Source organism: Heterocephalus glaber, unplaced genomic scaffold (genome assembly GCF_053883595.1).
Source record: "Heterocephalus glaber isolate CG9 unplaced genomic scaffold, H.glaber_assembly_v1.0 deba00001227, whole genome shotgun sequence".
NCBI classification, from domain to species: domain Eukaryota; kingdom Metazoa; phylum Chordata; class Mammalia; order Rodentia; family Bathyergidae; genus Heterocephalus; species Heterocephalus glaber.
In genome coordinates this window covers 300,168-321,448 of record NW_028258220.1, presented here as the reverse complement: position 1 = coordinate 321,448, position 21,281 = coordinate 300,168, and the positions used below count along the sequence as shown (strand labels likewise).

General features: G+C 36.5%; 1 protein-coding gene and 1 pseudogene across 8 annotated transcripts in view; both read right to left on the bottom strand.

Annotated features, from left to right (window-relative positions):
- Positions 1–21,281, bottom strand: part of LOC110347574 (olfactory receptor 7E24-like) — a 150,555-nt gene that overhangs the window by 112,827 nt on the left and 16,447 nt on the right. For all 7 annotated transcript variants that reach the window (XR_015451172.1, XR_015451174.1, XR_015451173.1 and 4 more), the window contains exon 3: positions 15,408–15,486. The gene's annotated coding sequence lies outside the window, so the exon portion shown is untranslated. The remainder of the gene's footprint in view (positions 1–15,407; positions 15,487–21,281) is intronic.
- LOC101700077 (lysocardiolipin acyltransferase 1 pseudogene) lies at positions 4,484–14,080 on the bottom strand (annotated as a pseudogene). The gene has a single exon (XR_015451177.1). The product of XR_015451177.1 is annotated as a lysocardiolipin acyltransferase 1 pseudogene (transcript).

The following is a 21,281-nucleotide window of genomic DNA, read 5'->3' as shown; positions in this document are numbered from 1 at the left end:
TCTGAGCCACAACAATATTTTAAAAGATATATAAGCTTTCTTATCATGATTAAAAATGTGTGTAGAATATAATATTTTTATTTGAGTCAACATTTTTATTTGATAAACCATAAGTGGACTAAAAGAAACACATAGAAATTGCTCTGTTTTCTCTTCCTATATAACCTGAAATAAGATGCTGAATATAAATTAAAAGAACATCTGAACATCTGAATATAAATTAAAAGCACATAGCTCTAATGGACACTAACAGAGATCTTGAACTGGGGAAAAAATCATTCAGTATGTGAGGGTGACGAAAGGAACATCAAGAAAACAATATTATGGTCCTGGTATAAAAATTTATTTGAGGTTTAGAAAAGGAAACTCATCTGTTATTATTACTATTATTATTAATAATAATAATTTTTATACTTTTTCTACATATTTCTTTCAGCTTTTTGTCTTTCCTTCCCATTTGTATTCTTAATGTAAACTTTTAAATGAACAAATACATACAGATCCACTAACAATTAACTATGACCACCTATCCTAACATGCACACACACAAACACCCATACGTACTATAAACACCACAAGGAAAACCGACCTCTATCCAGTTTTAATCAAGCTGAGTCCCTCAGAGCTCTGGTGCATAGTCACCTCGTGGTGGTTTACTCTTTCGCTTTCTCCATTTTCTAGTCAGCCTTCCCCCACTGCTGTCACACCCCCAACAGGACACTCAGGCATTATTCTTGACAAGGTTTTCCTTTTCTAAGTCCATTGAACATGTGTTAAGTATTAAAGTGACTTCTGAAATGTTTCAGTTGATTACAATACCGTTTTTTGGAAAGATGTTCTTCCCTTAGTTCTGAGCCTTTTTTCTTCCTCCTATCCCTCAGTCTCTTTGGTCAGATGGTTTAAATGTTATCTCAAGGTTTATCTTAAATGTATTTTATTTTCTTTTTATTATTTCACTGTAATAATATAGTGTGTCATTTCTTCAGTTATCATCCATATGCAATTCACCTCAAAATGAATCTAAAGTTTAGACCACACCTTGGAGCTACAGACCTGGTAATCTAACTGCCCACTCAACACTGTCCATTAGATACATATGGTCATTTGAAACCAATGGTTTCCAAAACTTGGTGTCTTCCTCCAACCTTACAGTTTGATTTTCTTCTAATGTTCACCTATTTTGAGTTGGTGAGGAATAATATAGTGGGTTTTTAAGATGAACGCTAAGTTATTCAATGGGATTTTTCACTACTGTTTGGGTATTAAACTTCTGGTCACAGAAATGCAGTACAGAAAAGAAGAAAACCTAATATTAATTGTTTTCTGAGAATTTCCAAATTAAACTTGGCAAGGAAAAACTATTTATGCCTTCTGAATTTATGCTTCAAAAATAAAAAGATCCCTATAGCCAAGTCACTTATGGAATGAGAGAAGTCTATCTACTCAACAGAAAAAAATCACATAAACAATTTAAGAGAATAAAAAATAAGCATTAAAAAGAAAAATGCTTCAATACAGTCTAATATTTAATTCCATTGAACCATACAATTAACTTTAGTTTTTCCAAACTTTTTGTTATTGAAGAAAATATATTTTCTGATTTTGCCTTTATTTACTTATATTTGCTTAGTGTTCTGTAATGCACAATCAAGAGACTTTGTAACATTTAACAAACACTATCACTCCCCTTCTTGTAATTGCTCTAACAAATTCTAGGATCATTCTTGACCCTCATTTCTCTTTCATCTTTTAGCCATAAAATACAAATGTGTCTAAATAACTCAAATACATCCACTACTTTTCAATGTCTTTTTATTGCTCTAAGAATTAATATTTAGAATGTGTTTGTGATGTGGCCAATGTCCACTTTATAGACACTTCTCCCACTGACAGCTCCCTTGCTTTGTTTAGCCCAATTGAAATCCTTTCAAGTCTTGGAACGTGTATTTTTCTCAGTCTTAGAGCTCTGCAATGTTCCTTTCCTTTGGCTGTGATAGTCCTCTGTTAGGTATTCATCTTTCAAAGCTCATTTCCAACTTCTTCAGGAAAAGTTTCCCTTAATTGGTTCTGGATATCTTATTTTACTTTTACTTATAGAGCAACCATAAAACAATTAAGTGATGATATCTTGTTGAGAATATTTGTTATTTCCTAGGTGTAAATTTTATAGATAGTTTGTCTTTTTGATGATGTAGTCCCAAACCCTTGTATATTATATTTTGGAACATTTCAGTATACAAGTTGAATAAATACTTTAATGGACATTGAGACTAGGATGGGATTCAAAAGATGTTTAGAAAGACTAATTCACAAAAGCAAAGTTCCACAAAGAGTTTCCATTCCTTTGTTATCTCTTCTCCCTTTGTTGGACCGTTTCTTACTCCCTTTCCACTCTTGGGTACTGCAATGCCTTTGCACATTAAATAACCATGACTTCACAAAAATGACTTAAAAATAGATAAGTCCTTTACTTTAATTCAACTCTTTAGAAACACATGTTCCCCTGAGCTCAATCTTTAAAATGTAGCTAATATCTGCTACCAAACTGCCTCTTCTTAAGTCTACTTTAGCATTAGAGAAAGAAACATTTTATGAGTAATTAGAACATGTCTGAAGTCCAGGCTACTTTTCTTCTAAGATGATGCTTTATTGAATAGTTTCATTTGAGATATAGTCCACTGGACTAGAACAAGCAAAGGATACAAGTAAACTGTGTTGTTATAGTCTTAAAACAGGAAACATATTTCTGTTCACTGCAGTAAGCATTGAAGTTTATTGAGTATGAGGATATAAAATTGGAAGAGATAAGGCAGAAGGAAAGAAAAAAACCTTCCACTGCCTCAGCCAGTGGGCATGGGGGAAGAATAATAAACACATGCATCTGTCTCTAGTTAGTTGGATGCTGAGGATATTTCTGTTTGCAGTGTTCTTTAATGGGATATATTTCCTTGAAAACCACACAAAGAGTTCATTTTGTTGGCAAAAATGCTATGTTCCTTTAATTGATTGATTTTTTCTTTCTCTTAAGAGGGTACTTGGCTTTGATTCTTAACTGAGAAACTACGCTACCCTATATCCTCATTATATTTTCCAAGTGAGGAATCTAAACAATTATCTGGAAATAAATTATTCACATTACCTTTGTAAGCTAACTCATGACACTGAAACACAGGCAATGTTATTTCAAACTCATATCTAAGCATATATAAAAGCAAGATAAATACTTCCTTATATGTGTGATTACGGGGTAAACTTTTTTTCTTTGTCCATACAATAGGGTACCATGCTGATTACTAGGGCATTTTTAATTGACATAAAGCATTATTAACCAGGAAGGCAACCCATTCCACCAAGCCCAGTTGCTGCTCCCATTTTCAGTGCTATGAAAATGACGGTGTAAGCCAATGGCACTTATCACACAGCTAGGATGACAGTACATTCCTACAGGTCATGAAATAAGATAAGTTTATGGATGCTGGGCAGGAATTAGGAGTGGAGGGGAAAACAAAATGAAGCATTCCTAGGGGAGAGAAGGAACCCCTAGTCATTAAAAATCTGTAGGCCTCAATTACTCCAAAGTTTAGTTATAAAATTTACTTCCATTTTTAACAGCTAATCCACTGTTGGCACAGTAGACTATTTCTACGTTTGTTCGATAAATGATTGGAAATGAATTGTAGATAAAATGAAATAATCAATTTGGTAATACTTATAAATGAATTTGTAAAACAATGGTAATGTTAACAATAGTAGGATAATTAAGTAAAATATGATAAATACCCATTTTTATTCATAACAGGATAATATTTAATCATTTTGGTAAAAATTGTTTTAAAATGTTCAATTAAAATACCAAAAGCTACATGTCATGATATACATAGCGTGCGTGTGCTTGTGTGTGTGTGTGTGTAGAAAGTTGTCTTATATGTACGGTAGACTAGGTTTAATGTTCAGCTGTCTCAGTATGGCAGGAAGTGGGAATGTGGGTAGTCTTATTTTTCTCTCATATGTTTCAGTGTTTGGTTCTGTAGCCTTTCAGTTACTTCTGTGAATACATCTCCCATTGTTCAGTGCCTCTTTTCTCACAACAACTCATCTCACCACTTTTACTTTGCACTGAAATTCTGAAATTAGTTCTGTATGATTTTATGGACTTCAGAATTGATTAAGAATCAATCATGTTTATTCTGTTTAGCATAAGAAGTCCATGGTAAACACGTATTTCTTAAGCTGATCTAAGCAGCCTGAACTCAGATAGCTTTTCTTATTTCTCTTCCCCTCTTTTGCTTCTCCCTCTCCTTCTCTAAATCTCCCTCCTGCAGTTTTAATTCACATTTACAATATATGATTACATTCATTGTGGTTAGTTGGTACATGTACATGACACATCTTAATTCTTTTTACACCCCTTTCCCCAACCATTCACCATCTGAGGTAGCTTTTATAATGAGAAATAAACACAATTCTAAAAATATGAAACCAATTAATTTTGAAATTCAATTTAATATGCAGTTCTGGGGAAGCAAGATGAAAAAAGCAGGGAAATACTCTATGATCTTGCAGCCTGGCAGTGTCAAACAGAATAATAATTTGAGAAAGTAATATTGAAAGGACATATGTAAATAATCAGAGATGCAATCAAAGCTAATCATTCCAATTGCAAGTGATACAAACTTAAAATCTAAGAAGGCTATGTACATGACTCATTTATTAGCTCAATGAACCAACCAGTAAGAAATGCTTAATATTATTGGATGCTCTCAAGCATGGATCTTCCCAAATTTTCCTTCTTTCTCTCTAGCTTTCATCAATCTATATGTGAATATTTTTCCTGTTTGTCAGTGAAAATCAAATTTTCATTTCCAAGTTGACCTCCCTTGGTATCCAGGAATATAACTATCAGTTGGGTTTAATGTGCTTAGTCTAGGAATAGAGGAAGATAATGAAATTGTCCTTAAGTTACAAATTTTAATGATGGTGCTTAATTAGCATCCTTTCACTAAATGTCACTCAATTATGGCTGTGAATCTACAATATCAATGCTATCAATATGTCTGTTGCAGGAAAAGAAACCTTTACCAATGATAGTGGTCTGTGTAGTGATCAATAAATAGTAGTTGTATGCTACAGAATGCTGGAAAATTGCTAAGATTAATAACTTGGTGAACTCAGTTAAAAAATGTGGAGTAGACTCTTCAAAAGAACAAAAACTTCTTTTAGAGGTAATAAACAGAAGATAGAAGCAGCATAACATTCTTGGAGAGTCAGTGTGATCTGAGCTATTGCTGGGATAAAAGGTGAGAGGAAGCAGCACTAGTGAAGGAGGTAGGATGGGATCATGTCATAAAGGGACTATATTTTAAACATACAATGGAAGTGTTCTTGTATTTTTAAGATGTGATATATGTAGCAAAAGTTTTTCATTTTAATCATTTTAGACCCACAATTCAGTGTCATTCATGATATTCACAATGTTCTACAACCATCACCACTCTCCATTTACTGAACACAATGACTAATGAAACTCTGCACTCATGAAACAATCCCACCCACTTACATCATCTGCAGCACCCGGAAATCTCTATCTCTATTAATTTGTCTATATTAGGTACCTCACATGAGCATGATCACACCATATGTATCTTTCGTATCTGGCTTTTCTTATGTAGCACAATGTTTTCCAGATTTATCCATGTTGCAGCATAAATCAGAATTTGCTTGTTTTCTAGGCTGTATAATACTCCATTGCAGACTTAAACCATATCTTAATTGTTCAACCAGTTTTTAATAGGAATTAGGTTATTTCCACCTTTTACCTCCTGTGAGTAATGCTGCTTTGAATTTTGTGATAAATGTTGAGTCCTTGTTTTCAGCTATTTTGGAGATAGATCACCAGTGGAATTGTTGAATCATATGGCATTTTTATGTTTCACTTTCAAAGAAACCACCATATTGTCTGGCACATCAGCAGCACCATTTCATGCCCTCACCAGCAGTACATGCCAATTCACTTGGGATGCCATGTCTCCACACTCATCGACCATTGTTACTTTATTCTTTTTAAAACAGCTTCCCTAATAGGAATGAAATATACCCTCATTCTGGTTCTGATTTATAGTTCTTTTCGTAACTGGTGATAATAAACATCTTTCAACATTTCATGGCCATATCTGTATTTTCTTTGGAGAAATGTTTACACAAGATCTTTTGGAATGTTTAATATTTAAACATCATTTTTGAGTTGTAGGTGTCCTGAATATATTTTGGATATTAATGTTTTATCAGATTTTTTGTTTTATTTTAACAGATTTAAAGTTGGAGTTATTTTCTCCTCTTCTGGGGATCGCCTTTGTTCTTTCCTGAAAATGCACTCTGATGTACAAGTGTTTTTAATTTTATTAAAATGCAACTTTTCTCTTTTTTAGTTCATTATCTGATTTTGATGTTATATCTAGGTTATTGAGAATTTTAAGTGGAGGGATGACATAATTATATTTGGATATTAGGATCTATTAAATGAGACAGTAGCAGTTAATTAAAAGGAGAAAATCTCAAATAAAAAGAGATGATAGTCCACGGCATGAAATTATAGGTAACAGATAAATTTAGGAGCCATAATTCTCTCCCTCACCAACTTCAATATCTGATAAAATGAACTACAAAAAGACAGAAGAGTACAATGAAGAAAATAATACATGCAGCAACAGTATACTATAGCTCATATCACTCATTTTTAACTAGTCAAGAAATAAAGCAAAATGGGGTGTAGTTTAGCTACACAACTCATATATACTTCCTTTACCTTCATGAAGCAGTATAGAAGAAAGAAAATGACTAAAGAAAAAGCCTGCAAATTCTCATGAAAAATTCCCAGAATGCACTTAAGTGGAATTCATGTGATTAGGTAGTCAATACATACTGACAGAAGAATCCATGTAAGAAGAAATTCCTATCTTGGTTCTTATTTTTTCCCCATTCCCCTGCTCTCCTGTCAATCCCTCCACCCGCGCCTTTTTACAATGTCTTCATTTCCTTTTTTTCATTTTCTAGTATTTATTCTTTTCCTTTCTTTCTTTTCCCCTACAGCCCCCCCCCCACACACACACACTTCCCCTTCCCATTTGGAACTTTTCTTCACATTTCACATCATCCATTATACATTTTGATCCTTATTTACACTTTCATATTTACCAGAGAAACTATTTGGTATTTACATGTGTGTGTCCTATTTAATGCACAAGAGTATGACATCAATGTACATCCATTTAGCTATAAATGTCTCTCGTTCTCATTCTTTATGACTAGTAGTACCCTATTTTATTAAAAAAAAACATACATTTTCTTTATCCAGTCTCCATTTGATGGGCAATAGGGCTGTTTCCACGTTTTAGCTATTATTAACTGTGCCACTATGAACATGGGTGCACATATATCACTGTGGTATGATTCTTTTAATTTTTTGGGAAGATACCCAGCAAGAGAATAGCTGGATCAAGTGGGACCTCTAATCTTCCAGAAGACATCCCAGAGAAAGAGCCAGGCAGCAGGCCTAAGGAAAAACCAGCCTTGCTCACATAGGGTGACAGACACCAAAGAGGACTGCTTTCAGGAGCAAAATGAAACAGATGTGTGTTGTAGGACCTAGAGACTGTCTTGATCAGCATGCGGCAAATGTTACAAGATTGCAGGGGTAAACAGCTGTGAGAAAACAGTCCTAGTGAAGATAGGAAATTAATTCCACACACAGAAAAGAAGAATGTGAAAACAGGAAGACTAGCTGGGGTTACTTGCTGCGCTCACTTGGCTTTGTGAACGAATGTTGCTTATCATCCAAGACAAGTGCAGAGCTACTCAAGAGTTCAGAAATACTTAAAAGAAGGAGGGTATACAAACAGGCAGCATATTGGGACTATTACATGACTCAGCAGAGAACAACAATCATAATGAAAATACCAATGGGTGATTTCAATTTAAAAATGTGATACATGTCCAGAAAATGGGGGTGGTGGGAAAGGTCATGGAGGAAAGAGGAAGCCAAACATTCGCCTGTTATGACACAGAAACAACAGATACCATAGTCCTTAATATTGATGTATTAGTTTACCTTGATTTTTAAAAAGGCTAGAAAACTTAAGGCAAAAAACTTCAGGTAGATGTTTACACTATACCTACATTATTGTAATGGAACTTAAATACCACAAACCCTTAAAAATATGGACATTACTAAGTCAAAGACTTTCCTGAGTAAACTGAATACACTGTAGGAAAATACAAGAGATTTACAAACTGCAGAAAAAGAAGTCCATGGCAATAGTATGGAGTCCTCATTATATTGTTTAGAAATCATGGCAGAAATGCTTTGGCTCAAACTCTTGGGTTCTTATCTTTCCAACTATTTACTTACATCGATGAAGTTGTTGCATATCCCCTGAGCATTCACTAAGAAATTTAAAAAAAGAGAACTGATCAATCACGATACAAGTGCCATAGAAAAGGGGGCTACTAATTATCTGATGGGTTACCAATACAAAAAAGGAAGTAAAATTCTATTTTTAAAAATAAATCATCTGCCAAGATGAATTTCATTAAGTAAAAGGCAAAAAAATTAAGTCATACTATCTTCTTTTTTTTGCCTAACAGATGAGAGGCTCTCTTTATACAAAAGAAAAGTATAAAACAAACTGGAACCAGGTGAGAAATTTAGCTAATAAGACAAGTTAACTTATTGCAAATCTGTGCCACTAAACTGACTTTCCTGAGTAAATAACAAGTATTTTCTAATTCTACATTACAGCACAGCTTACTTACCACCATGTAACAGCACACAGCTCTAAGAACCAGCTTCGGGCTAGGCACTGAGCTCTTTCTGCACTGAAATTCCTGGCAGCATCCTGAACCACCCACCTACTGGCAATCTATGAAGACTGGGCTGAAAATATTTAACTAAAATTTAGTGTGTCTTTGGACAACTGGAAATCAACGTGCCTCAAATTTGGAGCTTAAAATGAGTGTGCCAATCTAACTGACCATAATATGAACTACACAAACACTCATTTTGATCTAAGAAAGGCTGAAAAGTGAATTCTCCAAGAACAGCATGGGCCACAGAGTTTCCCACAGTGCCCTCTCCTGTAACGATAGACACCAATGCGGGCATGTTTCTTTCCCCCAAAGAGAGCACAGGACAGCTTCTATCGCATCCTACGCTCCACATGCAACAGCTCTTGAAGAAATGGAGAAGCACACCAATGCTAACTAGAAAAGGCCAACTCAAGAAACAAAAATTGTACACAAATGGAAATGTAGGGAAGAACCTCCCATTTTCCATTGTGCTGCATTTCTTCAAGAATTATACAGCCTTCTTTCCTTAAATTCTTACTGATGCAATCCATTAAAAAATTTGGCCATGTATCATTTGTTTATTATCACCAACAAAAAGTATTTTACCAAACATCAAGAAAAAGGAGTATGGTTGCAGAAACTTCCTACTGGTCTGATTCTCATCCCCAAGGAAGCAGGACGTAAGAAATTTATGCTAGTAGAACACACTGGCTAAAGTTCTAGGAAATATCAGAGGAGTATGTTTGCATAGATTTTCATATTAGGATGAAAATGTTCAGACTAGTTTAAAATTTCTGAGAATACCATAAATCATTGATCTCATTGTGAGACTCACTTGCTTACATGGCTGTAGGGAATGAGGTTAAAGTGATGATTCAATTCTCTCTCTCTCTCTCTCTCTCTCTCTCTCCATATATATATATACATACATATATACACACTCACACACATGTATACATATATAATATATATGTGTGAGTGTATATGTATATATGATTTTAAAAGTTTGTTGACATGATAGTCTAATTGTATCATAATTCCTATCATCTATCTTTAAAATATGTTCTGTAGAACTTGAGGAAAGGCACAAAATAGTATGGAAGAATAAGTACAAATCCATGACTACTTTTTTCTGGGGTGATTGTGTGTGATTTTTTAAATTGTATAAATCATTTATACAGAGAAATCATTTGAATGATGTACTTATAGTATTTTCAAATTTTCATTTCCATTGGCAAATATATTTCACATAATAGTCAACACTGAGTTGATCATCATTATACAAACTTGTGATGACAAAGGGCTTCAGTTCTCCTTCCCCCTTTTAAACACTATAATCACCAGTCTTTTATCCATCTTATGAATAAATCCACCAAAATTGATTTAATACTGTCCAACTCTGAACACATTTGTTTCTTTTCAAATGCATTATTTGCACATATTATAAACCAAAGCAAATAAAAGTTCACATCCCCTCGAGCCTTACCACAAACCCTCAAGTTGAGCTTTTCCTATCTCCTTTCACACTCTGGCATAACCAGTGTTGTTTACTTGAAGACCAAAGGACTTTCTTTCTTCCTCTTTTTTTTCTTTTACTTATTATCAGTCAAGTACCTTCCCTCTTGCTTTTCAGACATTAAAACTTTCAATAAAATCCTTGAAGTGATTTTCTTTCAGTAGTCTAAAATATACTGAGTTATTTCATGTGTCTTCACTACCCTGAAATGCTACACTTTAAAAACTACAATTTTCTTAATTGGCTCAAAAACAGTATGTCTTGGTTTTACTTGGTAAAGTTAGTATGATTTTAAAATCCACAAATATATATATATATGTATACACACATATACATACACACATTTTAATCAGGAAGAGAAATATTTTTTAAACACATGCCAATTTGAAAAGGCCCCAAAGTAAAAAACTAAAAGCAAATACTAAAAACTACTTTAAAATAAAAAAAAATTAAATAATTGGCAGGATAAATGAAAGAAAAATGAGGAATGTGCAGTGAAAATAAAAGCCTAACATAATATACAGTATTCCAGTTAATGGAAAACTAACTTTTATGGTTTGCCAAAGCAGCTACACTTCACTGTCAATTCTGAAGTACTTCAAACATGTATTTCATGCAAATTTTAGGTGCCAATATAAAAATTTTAAATTTGGCATGCAAGGCTTAACAGAGAATGCTGGTAGAATTCCAGTATTTGAAAAATTCTTTTAGCAGATATTATAAATATCACATTTGATTGGTACTGGAAAGTCATGATGAGTCCAGAAACAGGAAAACCTGTTAAGTTCATAAATATTTCATCAGATTAAAAATATCAGGCTTGTTCTAAATAATGTTCTAAATGATCCAAGATAATATCTTTGAAAAAATTCTGCAATTTAATTGTAATCTGAATACCTTTAGCTGCCATTAAAAAATAAAATAAAAGTTAAAAAGGAAAAAGAACCTCAAACCATGAAAATGTTACAACTGGTACAAAATAACCCTATGATAGTCTCATTACCAGGAAAAACAGAACTGTACACATATATAAATAGTCTCCCTGCCAGTTAATCCACAGAGCTTCCTTTACACCAAAGTCTCTTTTTGTCTGCCACTTAACTGCACTTTGTCCTTTGCTCTTTGGACACCAGATTGTATTCAATGTCCCTTTATACACTTGGAATCTTCTGCTACTTGTATTCCAAAACTGAATTCAGAAGCATTTTCATCACCTTCTACCTGTATAACACTGGAAACCGTTGATGGCCTTCTCTGGGCTTGGAGGTTCCCAGCAGAAGGGTTGTTCTCTTCACCCTCTTTGTGGAGCTCTGGCAAACCCTGAAGCTCTGGTGGACTGGTGGCCTGCTGGAAAGGGGCAATGGCGGTTCAGATACAGTTGAACCACTGCTGCTTATGGAACATATCACTGGCTTGTAGCATGTGAGACTGGCCAGGACAGGAATCCTGGAAGCGGACTCTAAAGATATTTTTAGCTTTGTCTGAGTTGTCAAAAGCCCCTCAAAAGGACCCTCCAACTTGCATATCCCCGTCCTGCAGGTCCTCTAGCACCAGCTCCTGGACTGGAATTGGCTGCCGGTAAACCTGGTAAGAATGATGCTCATTCCGTGTAACAGGCTGAGTCAAAACCAAGACATCTTGAAAATGTAAAGGAAAATGTAGTTTCTGTCCCATTTTTGTTCTTCAGCTCCCCATGGCACAGCAGTACTTTACTTTCTTCAGTTCTAGGGTCCTTTTGCTTCTCCTCCAGATACTCCAGCTTGTCAATGCAGTACTGGCACTCAGATTCTCCTTTCTTCAGGTTGGTATCACAGAGAACTCCTTGTATTAATCAATACTGCTTCTTCCAGAAGCTGAACATCAGGGTGGTCTTTGAGTGTGTCTAAGAATTTCTTTCTAGAATTTCTAAGAATTTCTAGTAAAGGATATTTGACTAGGCAACTTCAAGGGATATCTAAGAGGCTTCAAAGATCTAGTTTTGACACTGAAGGGAGACTCAAGACATTGCTGGAGGAAGTCTTAGGCTCATGGATCCGGTTTCTTTTGATCAAGAAGAGCTTTGCCTGCCAGCTGGCTAATACAGTAGTCTTTGTAGGACTTCAAGCCTGGTAACCAGTTCACAAAGACGTGACCAATATGCTCAACTATTCAATCAGGCTTAGTTAATTCTATTCTTTTTTTTTTTTTTTAACAATTGTCCAAATTTTATTCAGTTTCTATGTTTAGGAACCCCTTTCTTCATAAATGAAATAATTATACATTTCAGTCCAATTCTCAAAACAATATAATTCACATTGAAGTGAGAAATTTAAGTTAACAGGGCTTTATAATACATTAGTATAACTATTCAGATAGGAAAGAGAAATAATTGTGTCTTATCAATCAACGAATATTTTTTAATATTCCTTTCTACACCTGAGTTTTGCCTCATTTCTTTTATGCTCCCTCACTGTCTAAGGTTGCATGCTGGAATGCAGGAGAGGGACTGGAAACAAGAGGAGACAGCATCCATTCATCTATATTTATGATGCGTTTAGTGGGTGCTAAGCTCTGTGGCAGGAGCTTGGATGACCAAAGATAAAAACTGTCATTAACGGTCTGGTGGCAGAGAGCTGCATGTAAACAAATTACTATACTGTGTGATAAGGACAATTATGTAACACTACATAAGATACAGAGGCATTCAAAGGAAGCAATGGATAACTCTATGGCAGAGGGAGTGAGGCAGGATACCTTCTCAGAGGAGCAGCAGCCAAGTCTGATTTTCAAGCTATACAAGTATTCAGCTTTGGATTGGTTGGCTATGCAAGGCAAAGAAAGCTGAAATAGTGGAGTGCATTATTTAACTGTTTGCATGTCTGTCTCCCATAGCAGCCTGTGAGCTCTATGCTATTAGGTGAAGCCGGGCTATGCTTCACTAACCTTTGTACCTTCAGGGACTGATTACATCAGGTGCTTGAGCAAAACTTCTATTTTTTTTTGGTACCAGGGATCAAACTTGGGTCCTAGCGCTTGTGCAGCAGGCAGCGAAACCACTGAGCTAAATCCCTGGCCCTTGGCAAAACTTCTTATAAGATCATTTCTTCTTTCAGCCACTTCTCTTAAATGGTCTACCACAAAAGTAAAGCCTGTAGTTCTTGGATGTATGACATACTCATATTTTTGAAGTCCATTCTTTTCAGCAAAATCATTACTTTGAGCCTTGCTATTTTCTGTGAGATCAGTCCCTTCTGGGAATGTGAGGAACTGAAGTGGTTCAGCTGTATCACGAAAATAATCAATCATGTCTTCAAAATGGATCTCATCATCCTTTCACTTCCTGTGAATGAAGATATAACCAGCAGCCTGTGTGGCACACCCAAATCCAGGAACACTTCTGAGACTGGCTTTGAGGCATATTTTCTCCAATCTGAGGCAGCTCTATCTCATCAGACAATTCCACAGAAACATCCAATCCATTCTTGTCTGGTGGTTCATGATAATGACACTTTCTTCTCCGGGTACAAATGCATCACCTGCTATAATCACTTTTACACCAAACATGGTCTCCAAAAACACCGCGGGTAGCATGAGCCAAATGGCAACAAGGCGGTTGTTGATCCAGCGATACCAAGATGGGTTTACAAACCTCAAAGGTAAGGATGGACCCAGCATGAAAATGCTGCCATAAAAGCTTCAACAAAAAAGAATGAATATAAAGTAAATCCCTTTCCATGACACCATGATTCCAAGCTTTTATAGTCTTGCTTTTACAAGGTATGTTCTGTAGCCAGAAACTGCCTTGCTACTTCCTCATGGGTTCAAAAGCACCAGTTTATTTTCCCATGGAACACATATATCATCTCATCTGTTCATTGCCAGCTTCCCAGAAGAAAGTCCCAACTCAAGTCTTTCAGAGCCTTTCCTTTCCTAGGCCCACCTCTGACCCCAGGAGGAGAAGCCCATGAGGCAGCTAGAACCCTTGCCCTCATCGGCTCTCATCCAATCCTTTGCTTCTCCTATCCTCATCAACAAATCTTCATGCAGAGGTATCTAAGCATCCAAATCACCAAACGTGCATGAGTTCATCTTCTGGCATGACAGACACCTTTAACGTGGGGTCATGGTAGGCCTTTCATACAAGCTTGAGATCTTCGATTAAATCCTGTTCACCTCGGGACATTTCATAAATTGCCTCCTGACATTTGATTTCTCTGGTGGTTAAAGACTCTTTCATGCTGATGTCTAACATCTCTGACCATAGCATACTGTTTCTTCTTTTGGCAGGTGTTGGGACTGTTGATCTGCTAGATGACTTTGGGGCAGAGGCTGGGGATCTGTGGTCAGCACAAAGGGTAAATGACTGTATTGTTTGAGCAAAACATCTCACTGCTCCATTTCTTACAGCAGAGATTACGTTTGCCAAAACTGTGACCGGAGCTGTTTGGTTCATTGTTTGGTTCCTTTCATTGTTTGGTTCCTTCAGATCAAGGCTGCTAAGGCTCACATCATCATCTTTCTGTCTTCGCTTTCTTTTCTGCCATCTGGTGGTTCCAGCCTGGGGGTGTTAGCTGAAGGACCCAAGGTGCAGTCCTTGCTGAGCCCAGAGGTCCAGCTGCTTTGTCTCTGAGGCCATGGCTGCTTTGGTGCCACCAATTCTGGCTCTATGTCTTAGGAAAGGCGGTGGAGTGGTGGCTGAGCTGGGAGACCAACACAGAGGGTCACTGTGCCCACAAGCTCCAGCGAGGCAGCAAGTGCCTGCTAACAGGGATCTGCTGCCACCATCATCCGGGGATTTGAAAATGGCCCCATGACTACTTCTTCATCATGTGGTCTACTATACTGATACAGAGGTGGCAAAATATGTAAACGAAAGTCTGCATGCTCTCAATTATACTGTGACAATAAAAAGAAAATGTATAATCACACGGTAACAGTGACCTGAATATTATATGGAAAGTGGAAAAATGGAAACCAATGTATGATTTCTTCTAAATATTGTCTATAACATGTGACATACAAGAGCAGCTGTTTTCATCCTTATCCTACAAGGGCAAAAGCAGTGTCTTACCGTATGCTTGACATGTGTTCAGGAAAATGGTGCTTGCCCTTGGATGGTCACAAGGGCTTGATTCCAAAGCTAGCTATACCTAGAGTGGAAAAGAGAAGGATACAATGATTTAATTCTGTAAAAAAGTAGATGGTTTAAAAATTGCTACAAAATAACTTTAATCATGTAGAACAGTGTAGGAGAATGTTTTTAGTTATGAGTAGGAAAGAAATAAAGGCAACAATATAAGAATCCTACTGGGGAACTCTACATTGTAGAATCTCTCCATACCTATGGAGTAAAATAGGCTATGTCTTAGACTTAGTTTTCTAAACTTGTACCTAAATAATCTAATGCAGCTTAGAGATGAATCCAATGCACTTGGGAGATGAATATGCACCCTCCCCTGCCCTACTTATCCAACAGAAATACAAGCACCCCCTTCTGTGCTGATACTGCCAGCATAGTACAGGAACAGTTTCCAGTAGCAAGCACCGCCCTGGCGCCATGGATATACTGTGAGATACCAGTTCCATGTAACAACTATTTTAAAATACCAAACATTCTTTAGACAACCAATGGTATGCTTAATTCTAGATGCATGCATCAAGTGAATGCATTTTGATAGCTGTGCTGTTCGATGGCTATTCACCATGGCAGATTTAAGACTCCTTACAAATCCAATGCCTTAATCTAAAAACACTTCCCGGAGGGAAACAGTTTTTAAAAACATCTCAATTTCCAAGCCTACATACATTTTCATTGTCCCTTCTGCCCAGAAGTTCACTTTGGCACTAAACTGGGACAACCTTCTGTTTAGTAAAGACTATAAAGCAGATTCTTAAGCTTTTGTAATATGTACTTTGCTGTTAGATGGGATAACAAAAGTCACAGGGTGGGGGCTAAGACCCTCCTCGGTAATCTCAAGCTGCTTAACCAATCTTGAAAGATACAGTTCTGAGATTCAGACAGAATAGGAGTTAAGCAATATTTCTTTCACACATATTAAAAAGTATTCTAATTTTTAAAAAGGGAATTCAGTGGTTAAATCAAAATATACTGTACCACATATCACTGGCTCTTACAAAATCAAAACGGACACACACACACACACACACATATAAATAATCAGTCTACTACTGACTACAGTTTAAGCATTTTAGAAATTTGTCTAATTAGAAATCTTTTCTTTTGCCTTCTCCTGGTAATATGGTGAGACTCCTGCATAAACATAGTATAGGACTTCCAGGTTTAACAGAATTTGAATCATCCACTTTAATTTTACAGCTGGACCATGAGATATTTATTGAAACCCATATTTTGTTCTTTATGTTTAATTCCTTCCTCACATTCATTGAAACTATTCTTATGTAAAAGACCTCCAAAAATTTATGGTTTTGGGGATGTCTCTTAGAAGATGAGAAAATCTTAGCTCTGAGGAAAAATAAGATCATGTTGTGCACTATGTGACAGGTAGGCACTTTCCTGGCCATCTGTAATCTGAAGCCTGTGAAGGAGTCTAAGATGACTTCCTACAAAAAAAACCTGAATATATAACTATGTGAATTTCAAAACATAATTTTCAGAATTATTAAGCTATTAAAAGTAGTTTATAGAGAGACATATTAGGGATCAGCACCTTCATAGTAACACATTTTCAAGAGAAGAACAGAAAAACTAAGTATCAAAAACTTAGTTTGATATAGGCAGTAGGAGGAACCAGCTTAAAACACACACATGCACATGCACACACGTGCACACACACACACACTTCCACACCAACATGTGGTATTTAAAGACAAATTTCCACAAGGCTTGGATGAAAAATGACAACATGTATGCAGAAAATAAGAGAAAGTAGCCCAAGGGACAGGCTAGCAGCCTCTCCAGGGCTTTAGGATGAGTGCGTGGCACAAGGTTGGTCAGTCAATCACTGCTCTCTTGAGACCTCCCAACAACCAGAGGAGAAAGACTCTAGGACCATTAAGCATGTAGTCAGCAGGTGCTGGTGGCGGCCACTGCCATCACAGGAGGAAAGACTTTGCAGGGGAGATGAACAGAGGGGAGGAGAACTGAGATGGGTTTTGAGAAGATTAAATTCCTGCATCAAGTTGTTTGTCATCCACCTTCATGAACTCCAGGGTTACAGAAGTCTACCTTGAGATAGGTTTTCTGTAACTTGTAATTGTTAAGAGACCTGGGAAATCAGAGGTAATGATCACACTTGAGGTGGGGACATGCAAAAGTCAATGGCTCCTTTAACAAATGTCATGAACTGAAATTTTCAAATGCCAAAATCACACTTTGTTAAAAAATTATCAATATTCCCACCACCATTCCTTTTAGTTGCTTTGATTTTGCATGTTTTAAAAATACCTCTTGGGCTGAGGTGTAAAAAAAATTACATAGCAAGCACAAAGGCCTGGGTTTGAGCCTCAGTACAATCAAAAAAGAAAAGAAGGGCTGGGGATCTAGCACCGTGGTTCTGCTGCCTGCCTCGCAAGCACAAGGACCCGAGTTCAATCCCTGGTACCAAACAAAAAAAAAAGAAAAGAAAACAACACTATACAATGTAACTGTTCTTTTCTTAGAGAAAAATGCTCAGCCCTTTCACTCATATCTACTGGTTTGGATTTTTTTTGTAATACATGTAACGATGCAGCAAACGTTATTCTTATATTTTATGTAGCCAATCCCCTATTGGTTGAGGACTTAGGCACTTGTAAAATTCTGTTATACTATGAAGAAAGCATTCATATACAAAGTTTATTAAAATTATTCCTTTTATCTGCTTAGGAAAGATTTAAAAGGTGCAGTGATGAGACAAAAAGGGATTATATCCTGGTTGAACATAGAGGGCTAACTTGTCTTTGAATGGAAAGAAGGGCACTTTAGGGCACAATGCTACCAAAGATACAGTTTTACCTCCTACCCTCCCTTTGAGTTTTAAAATCCTGCTGATGTGCATGAGGAACGTTACTTTGCCTGTAATCTGCAATACCTGATTACAGAGAGACCACACTCCCATATGTAATAGTGGAATTTTCACACTGACGAGTTTCATACCATGTGTAAGTACAGTAGGTGCTGTATCCACTATTGCCTGAAGATTGTCATTTACACAATTTTCAGAAAGGACTAGTTTTGTCTGTATCCAACCACACTGTTTTATATAACTTGCATTTTCTGCTACTGCTAAACACCATATATTGCTATTTTATACGATGGACATTTGTGTTATCAGACAGTAAACTCATAAACACTGTATTATGGCAAGGCATTAGTGCCCATAAATATGCATGCACGCACACGTGCACATGTGCTCATGCTCTCTCTGTCACAATTTTAAACATATCATGATGTTTAAGATGTAATTGTAAAAACTATGATTATCGTGAAAGTTGCATAAATCTCTGAAAACCCTGTAGAAACCTATACAAATATTTCAAACTATGATTGGGGATTGTGATTTAAAACTCCACTGGAAAATTCACCAATTTTGTGTCATGAATTTTCAATGAAACTTAATTTGACAGCATAATGGGCCGATACTGGAAAAGTACAATTAAAAAAATTTAAAGCTAGTCTTCATGCAAATATGTCAGAAATAAATCTATAAAACATCACTGATATCTAATAATGCTTTTACTTCTAAGATACTATCAGTTGAAACATCCATCTCAATTGTAATTAAAAATATGAAGAAAGATATGCGAATTGGAATAAAATGCATGCAGTACTAAAAACTAAAAGAACTACATTATGCAAATGCAAACTGTCACATATAATTTTTCTCATCAAAACTATGAATAGAAGGCAGTGATCAAAAATTATCTGGAAAAATAACATTGGAGGAAAACACACTGATTTCAATAGATCCCATTTACACAGACGATGTCCACAGTTTCTGGGTCAACTGCTGTGCACCTGTTTATTTGAGGGCTGCCACATTTACCAACCTACTCTATCATCACTGTGCTACACATTATATTAGTTTTATGGCCCACAATAGAACCACTCTAGACTCAAAATTACCAAGCAAACTGCTGCTTTTGTCTGAGTCCACACTTTCCACTGCCTGGAGCTGCTGGCCTCGTCAGAGGGCACACAGTATGAAGCAGAGCCCCTGGGCGCTGCAGTTCAGTGCTCCCTCCTGCCTGACTTCTCTGTTATAGCCTCTGATGAGGTGCACTCTGGATCTGCCTCTCCATCATTTCTCAATCTTGCCCTGTTGTTTAATACTCAGTCTATGTTTAGCAACTGTGACGGAGATGCGGCATTTCATATGTTGTATTAAACCACCTTTCATTTATGTATTCCTTAGGAAAACTTTACTCAGCTTCTTAGACTTTTATGTTTCCAGGTTGTAAGTTACTACCACTTTTTCACTACACATTACTGGCTTCAATACTTTAATACCCTGGGGTGGGGAGAGGTAAGAAAACAAGGTAGCATTTAAGGCAGCCCATAGGAGTCACCCTATAAAGTCTATTTCCACAGGCCATACATCTGAAATTCACAGCCAGTTTGACTTTTCTCTAAAGGACAGATTATAATCCTCCTATAATCCCCCCATGGTTTCCTGTGACAACTAAAGCCCATAGTATTCTTTGTCAAAGCCCACTACCATACAAAAGTCTTGACCCACCAACCTCCTCCTAATCTCAGTCTCCTGCAGCTGAATTTGTATCATTCTTTCCTTTGCCCAAATCGAGTTTGTTCCCATTTACAAAAACAGAAAGACAGAGCTATCCTTCTGCATGGAAGTATGGTCCCTCTCACACCATTCCCACATTTAATGCTGTTCAGATATCGCTTAAAGAGACCAGCCGTCTTCCACTGTTTATGTAGAACTAGTCTCCCACCCCAATCATTACCCTATTTTACTTTCTCCCCTCACCTCACTACCTGACTTTCTCAGCTATGCATATATTGCGTGGCCCTGCCCTTCTACAATATAATGATCGGGGTTAGGATGGAGGCTAGTTGTATACCACTGTCTGCCCTGTATCTGGAACACAGACTGGCTGCTCAATAAACGTTTCTTTCACTGTACACAAAACTAGTTCATTTTCTCCCCATTCACCCATTCTAAGATTTTTTTCTAACGTTTCTTGCTTTGTCAACTAAGATCAGCATTATTTGCAGATGTCTTAAGAGTGGTAGCTATTAAGATGTAGATATGAGATAGGCTATTAAGAATGACAAATGAGGGGCTGGGGATTTAGCTCAGTGGTTTCGCCGCCTGCTGCGCAAGCTCAAGGACCTGAATTCGATCCCCAGTATGAAAAAAAAATAATGACAAATGTCCAACAATGGAATTCTAATGTCCATCAAGAGCCATGAATTTAGCTCAGTGGTGCCCAGCCTCCTCATAAGTGCAAGGTCCTGAGTTCGATCTGCAGTACTGAAAATGAAAACAAAACAAACAAAACAAAACAAAAAAATCCAGATAATTTCCATCAAAAAGTCAGAAGCAACTTCAATTTAACATAGGAACATTTAATACTAAAATATCTTCAGCATGAAATGATTCATCTCATAGACTTAAATTCCAAGACAAAATACACCATCTGCATTTTATACGAGGGAGGTACAATTCATTAGTCACCAACATATTTTTATCTCTGTCACCACAAACAAACATTTAATGGAACTGAATGATCATAATTTTAAAGATACTGAACCAAGTCATAATGTACCTGTGAATAAATGATGGTCTAACTTAACCTGCTAAATGCAAAGTAAAAGAAAATTCTTTTGAATGTATCTGAAATCGACCCTAGGTTGTTAGGAAAGAAATGTCATTCTGAAATGATTGGGGAGAGAAAAACAAAGCAGACCATCCTTTATGTAGAAATCCAACTCTTCACTCTGAATACTTTATATTTAAGT